Genomic DNA, 9,481 nt, shown 5'->3' with positions numbered 1-9,481 from the left:
AGTCCCATTCAGTGAGTAGTGATCTGATCCTCTAGCAGGCCTGAGAACCTGACCCCAGAACAGAGCACTTTTATCCGCCTGGCTTAAGACAGATACCCCCCTCCTCTACTCCTCCTCCTCCTCCTCTCTCTCCCCTTATCCTCTCCTACTCCTTCCTCTCCCCCCTCCTCTCCATCCTAACAAGATTAGACCTCCTCTATCGCTCTATAAATTAGGATGGGTTATCTCTCTGAAAGCAGTCAGACTAGAGGGAGACCATTGCAATTATCATATCACCGCTGTGGATCGATTCCCCAATCCTTTACAAAAATACAGGGGTGGAAGAATACGCCCAGACAAACTGAAAGTTTTCTTTTTCTGTCATTTTCTATTTTCTTGTCCGCGTTGAAGGATCCATGGCAATTATTCTACCCATTCACTGCAATTGTGAGGCAGTTCAATTCAACACTGTCATAGCCCTTTAAAGAATGCAATTTATCTAGTGGGGGTATAATGTCAATTGTTGGAACTTTGTAATGGATTTCTTTGGCGGCTAAATGACTGCTATTTTCAGTTTCAGATGAGGTTTTAGAAGTGTGTTCCCTACGGTATGCTATGTAGCTTCAGCAGTATACCCTCAAGGAGACTACTTGTAAGCTTACAGAAGGTTCTGAACACATCGTCTGCATAACCGGCAATTATATCTCACAAATGAAATTACATGGGAACTAAAGGAGCTGTTCTGCCCATCCTGTTGCCTCGTTTACTCTGAACAAACAACAAGAAAAAGGGAGGGCTTGGGAGTGACTCTAATTGTGTAATATGGAGCTAATTACAAACAGCAGTGGTTCTTTGTGTGGTGAATCCAGTCCAGCTGCTAATGCCAATCCTGGCAGAGTTAAGAGCACCACGTCCAAACACAACAGAACCGTAGACGAAAACAGGACAGAAAAAGACAGAGAGAAAATATTATTTTGTTGACCACTCTGTCTGGACAACAGTGGACAAATGAAGTCACTAATCAGGCCTGTACTATGGTTTACTGTGGTTTAGGTACAGAAAAAGCCAGAGAGAAAAAATACTGAACAACAGAGGACTGACAAGCCACTCATGCCTTTTTACTATGGTTTACAAGTGTGTTGTGTTATACCTCTGTTCATCAAGGGTAGTTGATTACGCCTTTTGTGTAGATCAACAATGGTTCACACAAGTACACAGTCATGTCCTTTTTATGAGAAGGCTTTTGTGCAGCATGATACCCCAGCTGTGCCTCACGCATCACATGCACATGGTGTCACACCCTGATCTGTTTCAGCTGTCTTTGTGATTGTCTCCACCCCCTCCAGGTGTTGCCCATCTTCCCCATTATCCCCAGTGTATTTATACCTGTGTTCTCAGTTTGACTGTTGCCAGTTTGTTTTGTCTCGTCAAGCCTACCAGCGGTTTTCCCCTTGCTCCTGTCTTGCTTAAGTTCCTGTTTTCCTGGTTTTGACCATTCTGCCTGCCATTCTGTACCTTGTCACACCACCCTGGATTATTGACCTTTGCCTGCCCTGACCCTGAGACTGCCTGCCGTTCTGTACCTTTTGGACTCTGATCTGGATTACTGACCCCTGCCTGCCCTTGACCTGTCGTTTGCCTGCCACCTGCTTTTGTAATAAACTTTTGTTACTTCGACACTGTCTGCATCTGGTTCTTCTCCTGAAACGTGATACATGGTTTGTTTCTTTAAAGGTACAGTATATGTTTTTGTATTGTATGCTATATTGGATAGAGGAGACAGCGGAAAAGAGTTTTGCTTGAATACCAGTGGGCCAGATTCAAACCCATGCTGTAGCGGTATATGTGACATGGAGGCAGCGGTTTAGACTGCTAGATCACCGTAGTCTATAAAGACATTATGATGACATACTGTACATTATGTAAGATTTGTACAGTACCAGTCAAAAGTTTGGACACCTACTCATTCCAGGGTTCTTTATTTTTTTACTATTTTCTACATTGTAGAATAATAGTGAAGACATCAAAACTCGGAAATAACACATGGAATCATGTAGGAACCAAAAAAGTGTTAAACAAATCAAAATATAGTTTTATATTTGAGATTCTTCAAATGGCCACCCTTTGCCTTGACGACAGCTTTGCACACTCTTGGCATTCTCTCAACCAGCTTCATGAGGTAGTTGGAATGCATTTCAATTAACAGGTGTGCCTTGTTAATTTGTGGAATATCTTTCTTTCTTAATGCGTTTGAGCCAATCAGTTATGTTGTGACAAGGTATTGGTGGTGTACGCAAGATTGCCCTATTTGGTGAAAGACCAAGTCCATATTATGGCAAGAACAGCTCAAATAAGCAAAGAGAAATGACAGTCCATCATTACTTTAAGACATCAAGAACTTTGAAAGTTTCTTCAAGTGCAGTCGCAAAAACCATCAAGCGCTATGATGAAACTGGTTCTCATGAGGACCGCCACAGGAATGGAAGACCCAGAGTTACCTCTGCTGCAGAGGATAAGTTCATTAGAGTTACCAGCCTCAGAAATTGCAGCCCAAATAAATCCTTCACATAGTTCAAGTAACAGACACATCTCAACATCAACAGAGGAGACCACGTGAATCAGGCCTTCATGGTAGAATTGCTGCAAAGAAACCACTACTAAAGGACACCAATAAGAAGAGACTTGCTTGGGCCATGAAACATGAGCAATGGACATTAGACCGGTGGAAATCTGTCCTTTGGTCTGATGAGTCCAAATGTGAGATTTTTGGTTCCAACCGCCATGTCTTTGTGAGATGCAGAGTAGGTGAACGGATAATCTCTGCATGTGTGGTTCCCACCGTGAAGCATGGAGGAGGAGGTGTGATGGTGTGGGGGTGCTGACACTGATTTATTTAGAATTCAAGGCACACTTAACCAGCATGGCTACCACAGCATTCTGTAGCAATTTTTCAACAGGACAATGACCCAAACACACCTCCAGGCTGTGTAAGGGCTATTTAACCAAGGAGAGTGATGGAGTGCTGCATCAGATGACCTGGCCTCCACAATCACCCAACCTCAACCCAGTTGAGATGGTTTGGGATGAGTTGGACTGCAGAGTGAAGGAAAAGCAGCCAACAAGTGCTCAGCATATGTGGGAACTCCTTCAAGACTGTTGGAAAAGCATTCCTCATGAAGCTGGTTGAGAGAATGCCAAGAGTGTGCAAAGCTGTCATCAAGGCAAAGGGTGGCTACTCTAAAATATAAAATATATTTTGATTTGTTTAACACTTTTATTGGTTACTGCATGATTTCCATTTGTGTTATTTCATAGTTTTGATGTCTTCACTATTATTCTACAATGTAGAAAATAGTAAAAATAAAGAAAAACCCTTGAATGAGTAGGTGTGTCCAAACTTTTACTGGTACTGTAGCATATTGCTCATTTAGCATTTCATCCCTTTCGTATCAGTGATGTAGTATGTTTGTCTAATATCTGTGTGTGTATTCCAGTGAAACAGTAAAACTGGGGGGAGAGTTGTGTTGTGTTTGCAGCCCAGCTCTGCCCAGTGCTACCTCTGCCTGCCTGAGACTGATGAATATGCCTTGTCTCCGAGATGGGCCCATTTGTTACCCGGCCCAGATGACAAATCATGGCTACGGCAATACGGGGCTAGTTGGTGCACTTGGCCACCTCTGCACAACAGAGCCATAGATAACTCCTAATGCCTGACATTTCTTTTATGGGCTTGCAGGGCCATCCCCACCGTGTGTCCCCCGTGGTGCTGGAAGCTGCTGGATGTATGGATTGGCTGTATTTTAAATGGGGTACTAGGGCCGCCATCCGCCATGCAGAGGCGCAATAGGGGCACACTCGGGGATGGTGCTTTACCACATGTGATCTTGCATTAGCGACTCCTGCATAAATTAGACTTGATTATTCCAGACATCAAGAGTGTTAGATGTATGTAAAGGTATATAAAGGTATATTGATTATCAAAAATGTTTTGGTGGGGGGACCACGCGTCCCTCCTGCCGACCCAACAGTTTGGGAACCACTGAGCTACACCACTACCTGGCAAAAAAAAAAGTTATTAACTACTGAAAGCATCACCAAGATTTGAATTCAACTACCACCAAGCTTATAGCAAAATGCAATTAAATTACTAGTTGAACTACATGAAGTTCACTACTCCCCAACACATGTCAAAGGAACATAGAAAGGCAGTGTTAAGAAAAAAGCATAAGCTCTGCTCCGGTACAGTGCATGGCAGTTCTCCTGTCCTACTCACCCATTCCCTTTTTAAATAATGCATCTCTACTCCAATTATGCTCACTACATTTACCCATTTGATCTGATATCTTCTTTAAATTAAAATATCCCTCTCTTCTCTTCTCCTCTCTCAGTTGTGGCTTTGATTTCGGCTTTGATAAAACTCCCCTTGACTCAGATCCCAACATGGTGCACTGTAGGCGTGTTTAATAGTGTACTCTACATGCAACAAGAGTGGACAACAGTGAGGAGGGGGGAGGTGTCCCAAATAGCACCCTATTCCCTATATACTGTAGTGCACTTGTTTTGACCAGCTTTGGTCGAAGGAAGTGCACTATAATATATAGGGAATAGGGTGCCATTTTGGGTAACAACCAGGGTTAAGGTCTGAAGGACTGGAGGATCCACTTGGCTCAGTTTTTAGCCTACAGTTTGGCAGCCTCATGCGATGCAAAAAGCTAATCTCTGTTCTGAAGTGACTTCACTGCACTAGCTACTTGCTAGTTTAACTAATAGGATTTTTAATTAGTTTCTCAGATGACAACTGACAGTGATTACAATAATGGTGTCTATCAGTGTTAGTCAAACACGACTTTGTTAATTAGATTCGGCGCTCTGAGCAGCTCCATTAAAATGCTGCATGCGGTTGACAGTTGGGAACGCGGGGCTTCCTGTACATGTGTACCTACCTGTGTTAGTACTACTACTGTATTCCTTTCCATCTCCCATCTCCCCATCGCTGGTGTGGTGTGTTTTTCCCACATCTGGTTCAGATAGTATTTTAAATCTTTCTAATACTTTTTTTTTGCGTTTGATTGAGCCTGCCTGGTGCCAGATGGGTGTGGTTTGCACTTTTGGGACCCTTCTATTGGTTCCATTGCGCCAGGCAGTCAAATCAAATCACATTTTATTTGTCACATGCTTTGTAAACAACAGGTGTGGACTAACATTGAAATGCTTACTTACGGTTCCTTTTTTCAACAATATAGAGTTAAAGATCAAGAGAAAAAAAGACATAGTGACACGAGGGATAAATACACAGTGAATAACGAATAACAATAATGAGTCAAAATAACATGGCTATATACAGCAAGGCAAGCTCAATCAAGCAAAACTAAATCATTTGAAATGATTCCAATTACTATTTGAACCCAGGTCTGGTACCTGCCTGTGTTGGTAACTTAGTACCACTAGTATATTCCTGTCCCATACTCCCATCGCTGATGGTGGTGTTGTGATGTGTTGGTCCCAACTCTACCGTGGAGCTTGAGGGTATGGCAGGCAGAGTTGGCTGACTCAGAGAGAGAGAACATACTGTTCTAGCAGCAGAGAGAAAAACAGACAAGTAGTTGATTGAGAAGGATAAAATCCATCCTGCTCAACTCAAACATGTAGGAGGAGTCAGCCCTGAGGACCCACCTCTCTATCCTAACATATAGGAGGAGTCAGCCCTGAGGACCCACCTCTCTATCCTAACAGATAGGAGTCAGCCCTGAGGACCCACCTCTCTATCCTAACAGATAGGAGGAGTCAGCCCTGAGGACCCACCTCTCTATCCTAACAGATAGGAGTCAGCCCTGAGGACCCACCTCTCTATCCTAACAAGGTTGAACTCAGCACAAAGAGAAGAAGAGAGAGCATCTTTCTGCTTACTAAGGCTGACGAGGAGGAGTCCATCCCTCTCTTTCCCTCTGGTCTCTCTCTCCCTCTTTCTCGTTCTCCATCTCTCTCCTGCGGTAGCGGCCTGTTGGTTGTCTGCTCCTGCTTTGTTTAACATTTGTCTGGCAGGAACATGTATTATTCATCTGGACTGGTTAGCAGCAGGATTATTCCTGCCATAGCCTGTTTTCTCTCTGTCCACAGTGATGCAGCGTCGATGGCTTAATGATAGAACAGGAAGGGCTCTGGGAGACAGGCCATGCATCTGGTGCAGGGTGACACCTGCCAGAGAGGAGAGGCTCTAATGGGAGCAGCTGGACCAGAGAGCAGACAGACCAGAGGAGAGGAGAGGAGAGGAGAAAGGAGAGGCGGGGACTCGACTCATAAAGAGACTCGACTTTACTGGCTTAGAGCTCTCTCTCTCTCAGTCTCATTAAAGTAAGACAAAAGTATCTCTCTGGTCTCTCTGGTTCTCTCTCTGGTCTCTCTCGCTCGCTCTCTGGCTGTCACTACTCCAGAGGTGGAGGGGAAATGGCTCTTTGTTTTACTTAAATCGACATCGCCGTGAGTCTTACTGCTAGTGATGAAATGAATGCTTTGGGGTTTCTCTCCTCTCTCCCCTGCCTCTAAACTCTATTCCTCTCCTGGTGGCAGCTACAGTACAGTCACCAGTGGGTACTACTACAAGGTCTTAAAGTGGAGCTGAGTTGACATGTTTTCCAGGTCAGATGCTCTGTATCACAGTGGACTGTTTCTCTTCCTGTAGGTATCACCAAGGGTTGTATACTGTACTAGATGTGTCCTGTATGATAATCATTGGTCTGAGTGGAGACATATTATCTCTCCTAGTTAGCAGCTAATAAAATGTGCAGGGTGGTTTTGTTGCAGAGAGTAAAAGGCCGTAGAGTCAGTGTGTTGCCAGACCAGAGCTGCATATTCCCCAGTACACCTGGAGCTGTGAAAGATTCATGTCCTACCTGGTTTAATGTGGCGTTACTAATGCAGCGTGATGCCAGATGGCATTTAACTGGGCTGGGTGGCAGTGCTACAGAGGGGCCTGTCGTATTTAATGGCAGACAGCGCTCGTGACAGTTCACATTAGTCGTAGTGCATGTTGAAAGTTTTATACCAACCTTCTTCCCTCAGTTAGGCTTTACATGAAATATCATCAGCAAATTGTAGCGGAAAATGAGGTCACAGCCGTGGAAAGGAATCTCCATGGTTGTCCAGACAGGAAGGAAGGCTGCACTGAAAGCTCTTCAATCCACAAGAAGAGTTTAATGCCAGTACCATGTAGAACACATAAACTGTCTTTCATCTCCTTATTAAGGAGGAAGTTTACTTATTATAAGACGAGAAAGCATTAGCATTCACATTGGGCTTGTGTGCATTTTCTATTTCTGGATTATTATTTTTTTAGGAACTTCCAGTTCCTACAGGCAGCAATTTCCTGGTTCATTATTGAAACTCACCTTGTTTAAAAGTAGGTGAACCCCATTAAGCACCTTTGTCAGGGTATGTAGGGCTATACCAGTTTAAATAGACTAAATAGACTTGAGATTTTGAAAGAAACTTCAATGCATGTTGGTCAGTATGGTCATGCAATTATATATTCTGGTGGTAGAGCAGAATATATTCAGTAACTTTATGATTATATGGGTGTGTCAACAGATGGGAAGAGACAGAAGATAGGCTGAAGCTCCCCGGTTGTTTGTAAAGAATTAGAGCAGTGTAATATAGCTGAGAAATACAATGACTACCCAGTCCTCAAAACGTCAGGAACAAATCCAAATGTACTCCTAATTTACTTATAAAAACTAATCAAGAACAGTTTTCTCCCCCCTTTTCAGACCTGCTCAGTTCTCTCTCATTACTGCTCACCCACTCCAATCCATAGTTAATTAAAAATCGCTGTTGTGTAAAAAGTCTTAATTCCAAAGTGTTTGGAACACAATGGATATTAAGTGAAACACTAGGAAATTGGCTGATAGTAGATAATTGTTTTTTTTCTGTGTGTTTTTATACACCTTGAGCACTTCCGTCATCAGTCTATCTCTGTGTGGAAAGTGTTTAGGGATTATATTACAGTCTGTATACTAAAATTGTCCTGAGCAATTAACTGACATTTAGTTTAATTTGGTTATTAAACAACTAATTGACTGACGTCGGTTCAATTACTTGAATTCCATTTAGTTTGGGTTTTTTGTGAGTCCAACCCGCTGTTTCTTTAGAGAGAAATCAAATAATTCACGAGAGAAATCTGAGAAATCAAGTCAAGAACTATGGGACACTGGGCTGAAGGGAGTTGTAGTTTTCAGTAAGCAAATATTCAACCTAGTTCAGCGCTGAAACGTGGTAATTAACTACAATGACCATAATCCATTGCGCCAGTTTGTTCCGGCTCAGCGACTGATCAGACTGATCAGAGAGGAGAGGCGAAGCGAGAGGTTTCACTCTCGCCACAATCTGTCCAAGATAAGCCAATGTGTTTCTTTGGGCTTATTTTGGACCTAAGCTTGTCGCCTGTCTTCCCGCCTTTGGGACAACGACTCCCATTGTTAGGGCATAGACATGAGCATCTCGTCATTGTATACAGATCTCTGGACGGATACGCTTTTACGCCTGCTACGTTAGGTTAGATACACACAGACTGCATAGACCGCATGAGAGAGTAATGTACACAACACAAGACGAGAGGGACAGAGATAGTTTGTGAAAGTATACCTTATCTACTTTGTAGAACTAGTCAAATGATTTCGTCAGACAGCTCTGCAGCATACTTAGGCTAGCTAATTAGGATGACTAAAGACAGTACAGTCTGGGGAGCACATAACGTTAGATGGCCTGGCTGGCTGACTGCTACGGCCTGAGCAGAGATGAGATGACTACTTTAAAGAATGAAAAATAATAAAGTAATCAAATAAAAACTAAGTAATATACACAACTGAAATATTGTATTATTTCCTATTTTTCTATTGATGTCTACCCAATGTGGACCTGACAGAGACAATGGAATATTTTCAATGTTTTGGTAATTGAATGTTGACTATTTCTGGCTTTGGAATTGCCATTAAAAAGCTCTAAAATCATTGTATCGTCATTATTTCATAATATATTTCATGTTAAAAAAATATATAGAAACCAAAATCGAAAACTAGTTATTTTTTAATAATCGAACCGAAACTGACCTATAAAAGCACTAATCACTCAGCACTATCATACAAAGAAGGAAAGGTGTAAAATGCCCCCTCAATAGGACCGTTGTTCTGCTCAGTACTACAGCAATATCTATTGCTAAGGGGGAAACGTGGACTCAGGCTGCAGTAGTAAGCCATTAGAGGGCTGTTCGTCTGTGCTCACATGCATGACCCCATTGCAGAGACCGGGGTAATCGAGTAAGACGACATGACTAGCCAATGAGACATCTCACTTATTCAACTGTCCTCCCCTCTTAAAGCAACAGCACAATAATAAAATGTGTGTTTTTGTAGTCTCTGAATAGAAATGTAACTGTTACTGTTGCCATGGTAGCACATTATTCAGCAAAATCTTACAAATGCTAAATACTTTACTGTATACATGTTTTTTT

Source organism: Coregonus clupeaformis, chromosome 3 (genome assembly GCF_020615455.1).
Source record: "Coregonus clupeaformis isolate EN_2021a chromosome 3, ASM2061545v1, whole genome shotgun sequence".
NCBI lineage: Eukaryota > Metazoa > Chordata > Actinopteri > Salmoniformes > Salmonidae > Coregonus > Coregonus clupeaformis.
This window is presented reverse-complemented; position numbering follows the sequence as displayed.